General features: G+C 40.4%; 1 pseudogene; it reads right to left on the bottom strand.

The window, feature by feature from the left end:
• The window catches only part of LOC138150587 (rab GDP dissociation inhibitor beta pseudogene), a 52,765-nt pseudogene extending 41,467 nt beyond the window's left edge, over positions 1-11,298 (bottom strand).
• Positions 11,299-17,608: the final 6,310 nt, after the last annotated feature.

Consider the following 17,608-nt stretch of genomic DNA (forward strand, 5'->3'; position numbering starts at 1 on the left):
TCAGCTATTTCCCTCCCCCACACTCACACCCACATCATTATCAGGATCAAAGGATCAAAGCCAACTCAAAATATGACTGGCTTTTTTGTCTCTAGAAAATTAGTTGTCAAAAAAAGAAAATCAGTGAGGGGGATGGATAGTCATTAGATATTAGCACAAATAAAGTTCTGCTGGGCAACAGACTGTACTTCTATCCTCTACGACTAGCTAAGTCCATGAGTGCTTTATAGTTTGTTTTTTTTCGGCCACAACAACTTCTTAAACTTACACCTACTGTGGCATGGAGGGGTTACTATCTGCCCCCATGGAAGGAGTATCCACACTGATAACATTGGACATCCTTGAAGAATTAATACAAAATGGGAGGAGTCTGGGAAGATGGCAGAGTAGGTCTCAGAAAACTTTCAGCTCTCCAAATTTCCTCCACAAAAGAAACAAACAAACAAAAAACCCTAAAAAACCAACAAGTGGGACATGGCCTCAGCAGCAGACAAACACAGGGTAAAGTAGTTGTCCTCTTAGACAATGTGAGAAGATCCCAGGAAAAGACCCAACCTCCAGGGGCCAAAGGTTCAGCCTGAGTGAAGTGGAAATACCTCCCAGCCCACTCAGTAGAATCAACAAGCCCTGGGGGCAGCAGGGTAGAGAGGTAGCTTCAGCCTTAGAAACTTTCATTTTGCAGACAGCATGGCAGACTGACCGCTGAGTGGGAGAAGGCTGAAAGAACTTCCACTACCCAAGAGACGCCAAGCATAGCTGTGCCAACCACACACATCCTGGGCAGTGGTTACAAGAAGAATGAGCTAGCACATGGCAGGTGAGTGCAGTAGGGAGGGGTGGGGACCCTGCAGGCTGTGGGGACTTGCTTTCAGTTCCAGGGCACAGAAGACAACTGTAGCTTGCAGCCACAGGAGGGACTGCTATTAGCAAGACCATTTGGGGCACAATGGAGCTGGGGGCCCTAACCTTGGCTTAGGAGTGGAGTAGAGAGGAGAGCCCAAGGTTGGCCACCAAGACAGTCCTCAGAAAATAAAAGAAGAACCTGAGGCTTGGGCATCATTCCTCATATCTCAGAACAACAACTTAATTACACTGATAGTTGCTAATAAATAACAAAATAAAACAATAAATAAATAAATAAAAATGAGTAAGCAAAGGAGAAATAACCCAATGTTAAAAGTGCACATCAGAGAACAAAAGGAAACCAACAGGGAAGCAAAGAAAAGCTAGGCAGCTTTGGAAACAATGTGTAGTATTTATTATATGGGTTTTCTTGAAATGGAAATTTATTGCTTTATATTGAATCCTCTCTTATGGTCTGCTGTGTACATGGCAATGTTTTTTTTTTTCTTTTCTCATCTTGTATTTAAGTTTAAACAAAAAAAAATTACCAAAGAAAAATAATTAATGCAAAAAAAGTTCTCATTCCTTTTGATAGAATTCTAAAGATGAATCATTTGAATGAGTGAAAAAAGGTGAATCATTGTTTGCAGAAATGCATTAGAAGTATCTCATATATTTCTCATGTTAAAAGAAGTGAGGCAATTTCCTTCCGACCTTTTATTTCATTGGTGTGGGATCGCCCCACACCCATGCAGATGGTAAAGCCTCTGGAATTGATGCTCTGAGGGAGTTGCACAAAGCTCTGACAGTTGGCTTGACTTGTCCAGGGTCATACACCCAGTAGGGTGCTGAGGTAGGATCTGAAGTGAGATTTTCCAGATAGCACACCAATGCCCTCCTTTCAGAGATATTTAGATATTAGAAGCTAAGCCTGTCTTTGAATTGGTCATTTTGGGTGTGTCAAAACTAGGATTTGGAATTATTAAGATTAGACCTGAAATAGAGATTAAACTGCTAGATTTAGGAGTCAGAAAGACAAAAGTTCAAATCCTGCTTCTGACACTCCCTATAAGGCCCTGGATAAATCACTTCACATCCTTAGCCTCATCTTCCTCCTCCATAAAATGTAGATTAGACTAGATCACAAATGTTGAACACACAGCTGGTAGGTCACATGTGGCCCACAACATTCCCCAGGGTGGGGGGAACCAGATTAAAATGTTATTAAGAGAAGATGTTGGAGTAGATTCAGGACCTCCTGCTGCTCCAGCTTCCACCTTCCCCAATTCATGTAAAAGGGGACTCTGAACAAACTTTGGAGCTACAGAACCCACAAAATGACAGAGAAGCTAACCCACTGAGGACAGCCCGGCAGGAATTGACCAGCTCAGCGCTCTGGGAGCCAAGCCCAGGCCCATGAGCCAGAGGTTTTAGCCGCAGGGCGGGCCTGACCAGCCACTGGCTGGAGGGACTCCAGATCACCAGCAGCTGTGGCCATTTCCAGAATTATCAACACAGATTCGAAGGACAAAGTGAGAGGTCAGTACAGTGCAGATGTTGGGACCCGGTAGTTGGGAGTGCATTGACTTTGAGAAGCTGCTGCATCAGCTATGCAGCCGCCCCCACGTGGCAGCTTCAGCCTCTGGCCTGCAGACTGTAGGGGGACCAAGCGAACAGTTTCAGGGGTTAAAGCAAGAGGTTAAGGCTCTTGCTTTAACCTGCTTGGATCTGGATTGTAGTCTAGGGTGGAGGTCCTGGGGTGTGTGACAAGCTTGCCAGAGCATGTGGAGGCTTCAGCAAGGGAAACCAACAATACCTCCGGCAGCTGAGAAAACCCCAGTGTTTGGGATGAAAGCTCCCCTGCCTGGTGGTAGAGTCCTACTGTGGCAAAAAGCCCAGGGGTCAAGTAATTAAGTGGAAACATGACCAGGCAAAGGAAAGAAAGCAAACAGAAGATTCCAACATTAGACTCCTATTTTGGGGAAAAAAGGATCAAAGCATGGAACAGGAGGAAGACAGTGAAGTCAGAACTCCTGCACCAAAAGCTTCAAAGGAAAATACGAGTTGGTTACAGGCCATAGAGGACCTTAAGAAGCAGATAAGAGAAGTGGAGGAAAAATGGGAAAGAGAAATGAGAATGATGCAAGAAAATTACGAAATGAGAGTCAACAGCCTGACTGAGGAAAATAACACCTTAAAAAATAGACTAACTCAAATGGCAAAAGAGGCTCAAAAAGGCAATGAGGAGAAGAATGCCTTAAAAAGCCAAATTTGCCAGATGGAAAAAGAATCTCAAAAACTCACTGAGGAGAATCATTGCTTCAGAATTAGATTGGAGCAAAAGGAAGCTAATAACTTTATGAGAAATTAAGATGCTGTTAAACAGATCCAAACAAATGAAAGAATAGAAGGCAAGGTGAAATATCTTATTGGAAAAACCACTGACCTGGAAAATAGATCCAGGAGAGATCATTTAAAAATTATTGGACTACCTGAAAGCCATGATCAAAGTAAGAACCTAGGAATCATCCTCCAGGAAGTTCTCAAGGAAAATTGCCCTGATGTTTTAGAACCAGAGGGCAAAATAGTGGTTGAAAGAATCCACCAATCACCTCCTGAAAAACATCCCCAAAATAAAACTCCTAGGAATATTATAGCCAGGAATCCGAAATTCCCAGGTCAAGGAGAGACTATTACAAGCATCCAGGAAGAAACAATTTGAATATTGTGGAAACACAATCAGGATAACCCAGCGTCTGGCAGCTTCTACACTGAGGGATCAAAGGGCCTGGAATGTGATATTCCGGAGGTCAAAGGAGCTGGGATTGAAACCAAGAATCACTTACCCAGCAAAACTGAGTATCATGTTTCAGGGGGAAATATGATCATTCGGTGGAATAGAGGACTTTCAAGCATTCTTGCTGAAAAAAGGAGAGTTAAATAGAAAATCTGGCATTCAGATACAAGAAACAAGAGAAGCATGAGAAGGTAAACAGAGAAAAGAAATCAAAAAGAACTTATCAAAGTTGAACTATTAACATTCCTACATGGAAAAACAATAATTATATAAAAATGTATATAAAAATGAAACTTTTCTCAGTAAGAAAATAGTTGAAGGAAGTAGAAATATATATATATATATATATATATATATATATATATATATATATATATGTATATGTATGAGGGTATACGGGCATCTGAATACATATGTGAATGTGTGTATATATGTTTGCAGGTATACATAGATAGAGGGCACAGGACCAATTTAATAGGAAGGGATGATACTTAAAAGGTGAAATTAAGAGGTGAGAGAGGAATATAATGAGAGGAGATGGGGAGAGACAGAATGGGGTAAACTATCTCATATAGAAGATGCAAGGGAAAATGGTTACAATGGAGGGGAAGAATAGGAAGGGAAAAGGGAATGGGTCAACCTTATTCTCATTGAATTTGACTTGGGGAGGGAATGATATACATACTAAATAGGATATCTCACCCTATAGGAGAATAGGGGGGAAGGGGATGAAAGGGGGGGTGATGGAAGGGAGGGCACACTGCGGGGGAGGGAAGTTGGAAGCACTCACTTTTGAAAAGGGACGGGATCAAAGTAGAGAATTGTAATATAATGCCAAGGAAAGGCAACTTCCCAAGGTTCAAAATACCAGCATAGGTGCTCTCCATTTTATTCAGTGACAAACCAAGAACAGAGAAGGTCAAAACATGACATCATTCCAAATACAGCATTTACTAAGTGTGATTAAATGATCTCCAAGCACTACCCCACCCCAGGACCTTCCAATCATTCAATCAATTACAAAGTCTCTGTTCTAAATACTTCTCCACCCCTAGGCTATACCTTCATTTAGTCCACCACAAAGCCCCTCTTCTCAAATGGAGATTAGTTTCCAAACATAAGTAAAGTACCTTCATTTGTCAATCACAGAGCACCAAAAGGTCAAAAGTTCCCCACCCCTGGATCTCAATTGAATCTACCCCAGAGTTACATCAAGTTTAAACACAGCACTTAATACCCAAATGGAGGTCTTTTCTTCATCTTGACAAGAGGCAAGTTCTCAGCAATCTTAGTTCCTGGGGAGACAAGGCTCAGCAAGGCCATAAGATACATTGCCAGTCCCTTCATGAATTCATCCTCTGTCTGTAGAACAGTCCTAGAACCCCTGAAAACATTAGCAAAACCCTCTCCCAGGATTTCTGTAAACATACAACCAGAAAATCCTTCAGGGCTTCTGAACCAACAGAAAGGTTCCCAGACCCCTGCAACAACAGCACTGTCCTTCACCAGTGGACAGTATTCATTCTGTCTGCAGGACAGTCTCCAGACCCCTGCAACAACAGCACAGTCCTTCACCAGTGGACAGTATTCATTCTGTCTGCAGGACAGTCTCCAGACCCCTGCAACAACAGCACTGTCCTTCACCAGTGGACAGTATTCACTCTCTGTCTGCAGGACAGTCTCAGGGCTTCTTAGCCAAAAGCCAGGTTCCAGGACTTCTTCAACAACAGGACTGTCTTTCACCAGTGGACAAATCTGGCAAAACAACATCAAAACAGACAGACAAAGTACCAGCAAAACAGCCATGTCTCCTCAGTCCTTGGCAGCTCAGGGGGCAGGTCTCAAAAGTCCAGGGCAATTCAAAGCGGCCACCAGCAATTCTCTTAGCCTCTCTCTCTCCACGAGGTGCTGCTTCCAAAAAGATCTTCTGCCTCTCTCTTGTCTCTGCAAATCTACGTCACCAGCTCCTCCCAGTTCAGGACTTTCTTTTCACATCAACAAGCCCATCCCACAGGTGGGATTAACAAGCTCTGGGTTTTAACACAATCAATTTGAAAACCAAGCCAATACAGGGGAATCTTTAATTGCCATTACTATCACAAGAATAGAACAAGTGGGAGGTGGGATAGGAGGGAGGGAAACATAGTCAGTCTTTTACAATATATCTACTATGTTAATGTTTTCCATTAGCTACATATGTACAACCTATACTGAACTGCTTATCTTCCCTGTAAGGGTGGGTTACAAGGGAGGAAGAGAATGAATCTGGAATTCAAAGTTTTAAAATCAAATGTTTAATATATCTATCTATCTATCTATCTATCTATCTATATATATATATATATATATATATATACTATTATTAATACTATTTTACATGTAATTGGGAAATAAGATATACAGGCACTGGGGCATAGAGATCCACCATGCCCAACTGGAAAAGTCGAAAGGGGTATGGGAGAAAATATGAGAGAGAGCAGATTGGAGGAGGGCATATCCTGTGGGACTGCTAATTTGGGGCGGTGGGTAGGGGAAAAACGGGGAGAAAATTTGTAACTCAAAATCTGGCAGAAATGAATGATGTAAATCAGAAGTTAATAAAACATTTGAAAAAGAAAAAAAATGTTATTAAGAAATATTTAACAAAATAAATAAAAATACAACAGAATATAGATAATGTTAATATGTGGTTTTCTAAGTCAGTATGTTACATTTCTATTTGAGTTTGATGCCACTGGACTAGCTGACCTCTGAGGTCCCTCCTGGCTCTAAATCTATGATACTGTTCTCGAAGACTGGTTTTGGATTCTCTTTTTCATACAGTGACACAAATCCTCTGAGAAGAACAAAGTTAGCTATATTAAAGAAACCAGAGCCCTTCACACATACCATAGCCTGTATCTCAGGGGCCTGATTATTTGGAGTTCCTTCTTTGTGTAGCTAGTATAACAAAAATACCTGTCTTTACACCATTCAGGGGAGTAAGACTAGTTCTCGGGAAAATGGTGAAGAGGGACATTTATCTTCATTGTCCTTAGCTTTTATTGAGTTTTCCCCTGTTTCTCTCATTGCCCAGACTTTTTCAAACCCTTCTGGTCCCCCCCTTCCTAGTTCTATCACTTCAGGCCACTCGGGACCCATACTCTCTGAACTCTACCTTCTAAATGGGAAAGGATCTGATAAAGTCATTTAAACTTGTTGACTTAATGCACTTTTGTGTGAATTAATTTCAGTCTATGTGTTACCTCTAGCTGGCATTTGTATTCATGCATTTCATCTTCAGTAATGGAATGAAATTCCAGACATCAGAAAGCTTGTTGCTCTCTGGAGTGGGGCAATTCTTTAGGGCAGAGGTTACTGGAATAATACTGTGCTTATTACCAAGTATGTCCCTAAAAGCAAGCTGATAGAATCCTATTAGGCTGACAGGAGGGCATTTGATAGGACTGGCTATGGTTTTCCCTCCTCTCATCCTATCCCCCTAAAGAGAATGAACCAAAAAATAGTCTCACTTAGGACCCTGGAGGCTTATAATTCCTAGATGCTGTTGAGGGTAGAGGGCTGTATGTTCTCTTGCTACTTCTTCCAGGATCCAGGTCCATTTCATGTGAAGATCAAGTAAAATCAATGAAAATATTTGGCCTGGATAAAAGAATATTCAGAGGGGGATCAAAAGGGAGAGAAACAATTTAGCTGTCTTCAAATAAATTCATCTTTGCCCCTATCTTGGAACTCTATTTCTTTTTATTCTCACTGCTACCTCCAATCCCACTGCACTTGCTCCATTCTCTTTTCCCTTTCCTTCCCTGTCCCTTGGTGAACCAGTTCAACTTGATGAACTTTACATTAGAGTCCCTTTCCATCTTGTCCTAATGGTGACCAAGCTTTGTCAAACCCCAACCTATTATACCCACCATCAGCTATCTTGGCTTCTATTCTCATACTGCTAAATGGATCAGGAAAAAATAACAGAGCTATGCTGACTGGGTCCACTACAAATTTATGCTACATATTTTCTACTGGGTCCTCACTGCAGCAAGGCATTCTTTTCATATCTTCCTAATCCATTCACTATTCCATTCCCCACAGCCCTTCTATACCTTTTCATCGCTTCTCAAGCCTCACATAGTACTCCTTCTTCTCACCTTCTTGGTTGAGGACCTTGTCTCATATTTCAATGAAAAAAATTGAGGCTAGTCACCAAGAACTCCCTTTTCTCATCTTAAATCACTCAGATGTCTTTGCCCACTATGTCCTTTCTCACTCCTATCTCACATGAAGGGATGGCCCTTCTCCTTACCAAGGCAAATCTCTCTACATGCACAAGCAATCCAATTCTGATGTGTTTTCTCAAGCAGATTGGCCTATCATCCCGACTCTTTATCTATTCCCTGCTTCTTCACTGCCTACAAATTTAACCATCTCCTCCATTCTTAAAAACACTCTCACTTGATCCAGCCACCCCCACTAGCTATTTTACCATAGCATTTCTGTCTTCCATGGCTAAACTCCATCTACCATCAGTCAATATACTTTCTCTCATTCTTTTCTAAATCCTCTGCAGTCTGACCTCATCATTCAACTGCACCTGCTCTCCTGAAAGTTCAATGACCTCTTAACTGCCAAATATAATGGCTTTTTCTCAATCTTCATCCTTTTTGACCTCTCTGCAGCCTTTGACACTAATGATCATAATCACCTCTGGTATACTCCAATCTAGGTTTTTTTGTGATCTTGTTCTCCTTCTACCTGTCAATTCCTTCTGTCTCCTTTTCTGCATCTTTCTCCAGGTCACATCCAATGACTGTGAATATCCCAGGTGCTACTGGGCTTGGTTGCCAAGGTGACTTTTTTAAAGTATGTCTGACCATATCATCCCTCTACTTACTAAAGGCCAGTAGCTTTCTATTACTTCCAGGGTCAAATATAAAATTATCAGTTTGCTTTTCTACTCCTTCACAACTTGACCCCTTCCTACATTTCCAATCTTATACTCTATTCCCCTGTATGTAACTCTTTGATTCAATGACACTGGGTTATTTGTTGCTTCTGTACATGGCACTCTATCTCTGTGATTTTTTACTTGTTGTCCCCCATCCCTGGAATGTTCTTCCTCCTCACCTCTGCCCCCTGGCTTCCTTCAAGATTCAGCTCAAATGCAATCTCTTTCCCCTGAGATTACCTTCTAGTTACACTGTCTTTCTTATATGTACCTAGTGATTGTGTGTTGCCTCTCCCATTAGAATATGAGTTTCCTTTTTTATTAATTTATTTACTTTTAGTTTACAACATTCAGTTCCACAATCCCATGAGTTTCAAATTTTCTCCCCATCCTTCTCCCCCACCATGGCAGCATGTAATCAAATACAGGATCTACAAATACCTTCACATTAAACATTAGCCAGGTTGTAAAGGATTATAACCAATGGAGTGAACAATGGGAAAGAGGAATCAAAACAAAACAAGAAAAAGAAAGAGAGCAAGTCGTTTGCTTCACTCTGCATGCAGACTCTGCAGCTCTTTCTCTGGATGTGGACATCTCTTTCCATCATGAGTCCTTTGGAGTTGTCTTATAGCCTTGCATTGCTGAGAGGAGCCCAGTCTATCAATGTTAGTCATCACAGATATGATGTGTCTGTAATTGTGTACAATGTTCTCCTGGTTCTGCTCCCCTCACTCAGTGTCAGTTTATATAAGTCTCTCCAGGTTATCATGAAGTCCGTCTGCTCCTCATTACTTATAGCACAGCAGTATTCCATTACATTCATATGCCACAGCTTGTTCAGCCATTCCCCCATGGATGGGCATCCCCGTGATTTCCAATAGAATATGAGTCTCTTAAGGGTAAGAATCCTGTTTTTTCTTTTCTTTGTATCCCTGTGTGTAGCTCGATGTCTGGTACAAAGTGAATGGCAAATAAATGTTTGTTGACTGACTGAATGTCACATGGAAAAGGGAGGAGATGTCCTATGTAACTCCAGAGAACAGAACTACAGTAATTGGTGGGAGTTCCAAGAATATTGAACTTAGCTCAATATAAGGCAAAACTGTCTCATGACGATAGAGGATGGGAACTGGACTTAGGATTTCACTTGATACAAGAAACTCTTGGAGTAGGAAACTCTCAACCAATATGGGTCAGTCCTTTCTCTCTAATTCATAGGATTAGAGAGATGGCTAAAACATTGAGAATTTAAGAGACTTGTCCAGGGTCACTGCAGGATATATGCAGTGATCATATAACTTAGAGCCCAGATCTCTTCATGGGTGTTGCCTTTAACTAAAAATAAAGGCAAAAGTCCATTGATATTTTGTGTCTTCTTTTCCCCTTCAAGGCTGCCATAACATGACCTCACCTATATAAAGGTGAGTGGTACAGATACACAACTGTGCATGGAGAATCAGATGGCCCAATCTAGCAGCCAAATGTTTCGGTCTCAGAAAGTCAAAAGCAACAGTTAAAACTATTGAAAAAGGGAAATTACAAGGCTCCCAGGAAGTCATCTCCCCAGGGCACATCTATCCTCCTAAACATGGGGGGCAGAATCATAGTACCTCCAAGTCAATGTACCCTGTGGACTAAGCAGAGTAGAAATGGCTTTCCTCACTGGCCTTGGGACATTTGCCCAATTGGAAGTAAACATATGATAAATCACTATCCACAACAGTATTGTCACCTACTGGGTCAGGAATGTTAAAAATACTCTGATGGGAGCAGTTGATGACCTAGACAGAGAACTCTTCTTGGTGCACTGGTCACAATGAAAGTCATTCTGCCTAATGGCTGCAGTGCTTCACCAAGTCAGGTCCCAAGTCTGATTTAGGGGACAAGGAAAGACAGCATTAGGGCACTTTGTTTTATACTCAATATAAGCTAATAAGGAAGATCCAAATGCTTCCTGGAAAACCTTGAACTGACAGTGTAGTGGAGGACAGGCAATGTGTAGCTATTTTTGCCAATTTACCACTTGCCTAGCTTGTGCATGATGAGTCTTGATGTTTTTTAAGGGGAAGAAAAGAAGGAAAGAGGAGAGTAAAGTCTATAAAATATAAACAAGTTTGTAGTCTTACGCAGCCTAAATATTAAATCCCTTGCCAAACTTTGTCCTTTTTACTTTCACATCTCTGTTGTGTGTATATTGATATCTATGTATGTATGTATATGTTTATATAATATATATTCCTACATGTAGATATCTATATATACATATATCTAAATATGTCTATATAGCTACATATACCTCTCTATATATGTGTATAGATATAGATACCTCTGTTTATATACAGATAATACACACACACACATCAGCATAGATCTATACGTAAGACACACCCTTCAGGCCTTCACCACCTCTTGTCCAGATTTGCAATAACCTTCTAACCAGTCTTCTTGTCTCAAGTCTCTTCTCATTCCAATGCATCCCCCACTTGGCTGCAGTGGAGATTTTTCTAGATGATAGATCTGACTACATCGCCCTCCCACTCAATGACTCCAGTGGCTCCTTATTCCAGGATCAAATATAAAGGACTCTGTAGCATTTAAAACTCTTAATCCTGGCTCCCACCTACATTCCCAGTCTTCTTACATCTTAGACTCCTCTATATGCTCTATGGTTCAGCTACAATGGTTGGCCTACTTGCAGTTTCTCAAACACCATACTCTACCTCCCATCTCTGTGACTTTGTACTTGCTCAGAATAATAAGTCAAAATCGCAGAGAAGCCCTTTTTGTTTCAATATATGGAAAAGCCTTCTCCCAATTAGGCCTATCCACAAATGCTGCTGGAGTGGGGGTGAGGGTGGGCACGAGGGGACAGGTAGTAGGCTCCCCTCACTAGAGGTCTTCAAACAAAGGCTCTTTGTCTTTAACTACTGCTCTGTAATGTCACAGAGGGGCTTCTCCACCAAGTAAGAGTTGTATTAGATGGGCACAGAGGTGCCTCCTCATGCTGACATTCTGGGATTCTGCAGACAGACTAAAGATACTCTAATCTGTTGTGGTGAACAGAGATAAGAACATTGGCTTTGCACAGGAGGAGGAGAAGGAATGTTCCTCTGATGGTCCCACTCCAAATAATCCAAGCTGACTAACCCAACAACCACACAGTGTCAGTAGGTCACCTGAGGACCCACCCTCGCTTTTACCAACTTTGTACAAATAGTGAAGGATACAGTAGTAACCCTAATGATTGGAAGGTAAACTTCTTGATAGCAGGGACTGTCATGTTTTTGTCTTTATAGTTCAGTGCCTTACAAGTAGCAGGTGCTTAGTGAAGACTTGTTAATGAATCCTATTAATGAATAAGTTAGAATAAATTTAAGAATAATAACAAATTTAAGAATGAATTTCCGTATTTGCAAAATGTGATTGGTGTGGGTGGACTGGATATTCTCTAAGGTCCTTCCATCTTTATTATTATGTGATTCTACTTTGTATTTTTCAGGTTCTAATTTCCAAATTTATTTCCAATTTTTTCCCCTCAGGATCAGAATCCTTATGGGATATCCTGTGGTGCTGTAGGGAACTGGTTATGCAGAAAGCATTTTATCAACCTCACAGTAATATATAAATGTGAGCAATTATTATTACTTTTGTTTTTATTATTGTTTTAAGACTAGTTCTCTAAAATTTCTGAGAACTCTGGCTCAGGAGCCCCTTGTGGCTTTCCCAGCTTCAGTGGTCTGTTTGGAGTTAACTTCACAAATCCTGGCCCAAGTCCCCACCAATTTCATACCCTGCTTTTAAAGGTCATGCATGCCATACATCCAATAGCCAAAGCAATTTAATTAAGACATAAAACATAATGTAAATAACAAGAGGGAATCAAATAGCAAAATCATTTTCTGCCCCCATACACAAATGGGTGCAACTATCATATAGGTTTCATTGGTAATTATAATTTAATTATCCCTAATATCCTTGAAAAATCGTCTAATACCCCACCCCCCATACCCCTTCCCCAAGCAGAATTATACAGACACTTCCAAGTCAGATCCCAGTGAAAAAAAGCATAGGGTTCAGTGTGAGCTACCACATAGAAGCCTGAGGAAATCTCTCAGGACAGGCTGAAATCTGCCAAAAACTCTTAGTTGAGCTCCAGAATCACCAGGATTCTGCCAGGACTCCTGGGTTTGGAGATGCCAGAGGCCCACTGTTATGCACATTCCTGTTTCCATTCCTCTTCTCTAACTGTAGCCCAAAGCTTCCCTCTCCAACCTTGCATACTCCTGAATCTTTGACAGTCTCATTTTTTAAACCTCTCATCTTTCAGAAGACTACCTACCAATCTGAGTCCCTTCCTGGCGGCACTATGGCTCCATGGCCAGACATACTGCCTTCTGCAAAATTTAATCCGGGAAATTTCTCCCAAAGAGAACCTTGAGCATCATGGAAAATGAAATATTGAGGCATTGTCTTCTTGGTCATGCCCAGCAACTCATCATTATTGCTTAGAAGCTTCCCAACAGTGGCAGTAAAAACATTTGTTGTTCCTTTCTGGATATTAGTCTTCATTTAGGTACTTAACCAAATTATTCTAGCTGAAATCTTGGATAGTTTTGTTTCCCAGGTTATGCTCACTCTGGTAAGGTGCTAGGGCTTTCCTTCAGAAGAAAAAGCTGCCCCTCCTCCCACTCACTCCCTCATTAAACAAAAGATCCTGATGTATACAGTGCAGTCCTTCACCAATAACTCATTCCCCAAAACGGACCCAACTAGAAGGATTTAAAAGCACAACATAGGGGCTCCTGTGCAGGAACAAAGTTGGATTAGATGACTTTGAATTCTGAGGCTGAGATTTGGAGAATTCCTCCATCTTCATTCATACTGTCTTTCATCATATTTATTTAAATTGCTGCTTGAACCACTCTGTTGTTGTTCAGTTGTTTTCAGTCATGCCCTATTCTTTGTGACGCCCATTTGGGGTTTTCTTGGAAAAGGTACTGGAGTGGTTTACCATTCTGTTCTCCAGCTCATTTTTACAGATGAGGAAACTGAGGCAAGCAGGGTGAAGTGACTTGTCCAGGGTCACAGAGCTAGTTAAGTGTCTGAGACCGGATTTGAACTCAGGAAGATGAGTTTTCCTTACTCCGGGCCTGGTACTGTATCCCCTGAAGTGACACCCAGATAGCCTAGGTTTAAGCCTTCTCCTGTACCATAAACTCCTTGAGGGCAGGGACTGTACCATTTTTCATCTTTGAAGCCCCAGTACTCAATACAATGCCTTGCACATATTAGGTATGTCATAGAATTGAATTTTAAATAATACTAGAATTTAATATGTTATCAGTGACCAGAATCCAAAGTAAAATGGTGTTAAAGGTAAACTGAAAGGAACCCTATTCTCATCCACCCCTCATTTTGCACATGGGAAAACTGAGGATCAGAATGGGGAAATACCCTGTCCAAGGTCAAAAAGCTAAAACTGACGTTTCAGGGCTGTTTAGAACCCAGTCCTCTTGCAGCACTAATAGATGTTCTTTCACCTAAAGTATAATTACTTCTCTAAACCTATAAATTGGAAGTCTAGGTTGATTTCATGATATACCAATTTCCTAAGTTTGCAGTTGCTGGATTAAGGCCAAAGGTCATTGGAAAGATTTAGAATGAAGGGGTAATATTTAGTGCTTTGCTGGACTTAAAAGACAAGTTTGACATGTCATCTGGAAATTGAATTCCACTACTCCATCTCTCAGATTGTTGGCTTTCAAAAATTCAAAGGGTTTTTTTTAACCTATTTTCAAAGGATTTTTTTCCTAACCTCCTATTTTTAACTTTTTTTCCCCACTCTTGGGAATCAAAACAATTTCATTTTGTATCCCTATCTTACTATTATTTTGACAAGTCCAATATTCAATTGATTACCAATGATTAAAAGGAAAAGAGGATATGGTAAAGTATAAATTTCATTGTTCTGATTTCCTGTATTAAAAAATCAGGTAATGATTTCAAGCTCACAAGAGAAAAATATAAATGGGTGGGTATTTTAATTTGAAAACCTACCTTCTATTCCTTTGATGAAGCCAGTCCAAACTAACTCAGCCTGATGAATACTGACATTCTTAAACTTATACAGGAGAGACTATTTTTTTTCTCAGTAATATATGCAAGACTAGGGAGTATGCAGGTCACAGTTTGTTCATTAATATGATTGCTGTCAAATTCAATTCCTTAGTTCCAGGAATCAAATCTTTACAGTATGAAGTCCATTTTAGGCAATGGCTACATGGGGAGTTATCAATATTTGAGGATTAAAAAGCCATGCTGGACAGTACCAAACTATGTTTGCCCAGACATAAGTGAGATTAGAGAGTGCAGGAGGATTCTACTTCTTCAGATGGATACATTAATATAGACATTCCCTCCTTTGGTGCAGATTGCACCCCCACCATTGCCTTCTGACCCTGTACTCTTCTTGTCCCCATCCTCCTGTAAATTCTTAACAAATGATTTACCCAACATGCTGGAAGACTTCTCTAGGCCTTTCAACCTTCCAAGGGTATCAGCACAACACCTGATCTGGTCGTCTCTTATCCACTCTTCTTCTATATGACCATCCCACCTCGTATTCCAACCATACATTCCCTGGAAGATAGCTCTTAAGCTACTTCTTGCATATGGGTCATCACAGGAAAGATCCTATGGCCTACTTTCCATTCACCAGAAGTGTCTCCATTGTTCACTGGGTCACTCACAACTTTGATTCTTTGTAGACTGAGTGCTATTCTTTGGTGCCCCACTGTGGATTTTTAAAAACTCTTCCAGTGAAATACAGACCCAAGAAAGTTCTACCATGCAAGCATATATGGCCAGGCCAAATATTAGTCTACTGTCTGGGAACAGACCTTACTAGGTACAGAGAGGTTTGTTAACACTAGACCGGTTACTAGAAGATAAACTATTTGGACATGGTTACCCTATTTTCAAGTGTATAAACTGAAACATTTGTCAAGTTCTATAAGAACACAGGCTCAGGTCTGGGAGAGATAGCTGTACATCCAAGGAGAAAATGATCTGCGTGAAATTAATGCTATATACACATAAATATAGTAAAGAATGTAATGTAATATAAGCCCATTGAAAGCACAGACTATGGTACTTTTTTCTTTGCATTCCCAATACTAAGCCCAAGGGCTTTCAGAGAGTAGGTACTTAATACTTATTTGCTAAATTAAAATAAATATACACAAGAGGTACAGACATAATATCTAGGTCTATAATACTATGGTCTGAAAAAGGTCATAAAATCATAGATCTACAGCTATAAAGGGACAGTCAGGTGGCACTGCAGGGTACTGGGCTTAGAATCAGGAAGACTCATCTTCCTGAGTTAAAAGTTGGCCTCAGATACTTACTAGCTGTGTGACCCTGGGTAAGTCACTTCACCCTGTTTGCCTCAGTTTCCTCATCTGTAAAATGAACTGGAGAAGGAAATGGCCAATCATTCCAGTATCTTTGTCAAATGGGGTCACAAAGAGTCAAACATGACTGAAATGAATAAACAACAAACAATAACTATAAAAGATCATCTCATCCAGCCCCCTCATTTTACAGATGAGGAAACTAAGTCCTAGAGGGATTAAATTACATGCTCAAGGCCAGACATGTAGTAGCAGAGCTGGGATACATACTCAGGTACTGTGAATCTAAGTTTAACCTTCCTTGTTTATGACTGGCAAAGTTAGCAATGGATTTCTGGAGGAAGTGGAATTGGAAGTGAGTCTTGAAGGATACTCCACGCATTGGAGATGATAAGATCTAAGGTGAGAAAGCATGGGAAATGGTTTTTTAATTCAGTTGTTTAATTGAACGGTGATGAATTCAGTATGACTTGAGTGTAGTGGATGTGGAGTGGAGTCATTTAAGACAAGGCTAAAAAGGCAAGGTGATGCTAAAAGTATAGAGGTCCTCTAATGCTAAGCTGAGGAATTTGGACTTTATTTGGGATAACCAATGGATCACTTCCATCCTCCATTGTTAGCTACCTAGTGTCAAAAGAGCTAGAAAAAGGTTCCCAGAATATGGAGCTGGGACCCTCCCGCCTGCCCTGCCACCATGGAGCATTTATAGGAGAACACAGAGAAGAGGGCATGGACAGGATAAAAAGGCATGGTTGGGCTGTGATTTGTACCACTGGAGGAAGTACCCACAGAGATCACAGAGGCAATGATGTACCCAAGTAAGGGCCTATGGGCATATTTATACCCAATACATTTCTGGAAGATGTTGAAGTTTTTTAGTTAAAATTAAAACACCAATTTTAGGGGACTGAGAATTTCAAAGGCAAATTAATGATCAGAAAAAAATATTGCCTTACATTAAACAAAAACAGATACCCTGAGGAATATTTAGCTTAAATATAGGAGGGCCCTCTTTGGAAGGCAAGCCATTGCAAATGATGCCACTCAGAAGAAAAAGTAATGAATATACAAGGCTAAGTACCATTCCTTATAGGCGTACAGTCAAAGAATCGCAATAATAAATAAATAAAAATTTCAGAAAAAATGGAAATAATCATACACTACAGAAAAAATCGCTAGAAATCACTAGTAATAAGAAAAATGTAAATCAAAACAACTCTAAGGTTTTACCTCCTACCTACCAAAGATTATAAAAATGGAACTAGTCAATGGTAGAGGGCTTATCTTCCCTGACAAGCAAACTAATATAATGGCAGTATGGATACGAATTGGTACAATCATTCTGGAAAATAATACAGGACTAGGAAAGCCATTAAATGTTCATATACTTTGACCCAGAGACCCCACTACTGAGCATATACCCCCAAATTTTAAAATTGGAGAAAAAAGAAGTAATGATCAAATTGTTACTTACAGCATAACTCTTCTCATTCTGATAAGACCAAATCCTAGGAAGATCTCATAATAAAATGCTTTGGTCAAATATGGCTTCTACTAACTCAGCATTTTGGTGTGGATAAACTTAACCAGTCCCAGAAATAGCTCCAT

The sequence above is a fragment of the Petaurus breviceps genome, unplaced genomic scaffold (assembly GCF_028583685.1).
Source record: "Petaurus breviceps papuanus isolate PSGF00001 unplaced genomic scaffold, PetGlider_PUasm1.0 90881, whole genome shotgun sequence".
NCBI lineage: Eukaryota > Metazoa > Chordata > Mammalia > Diprotodontia > Petauridae > Petaurus > Petaurus breviceps.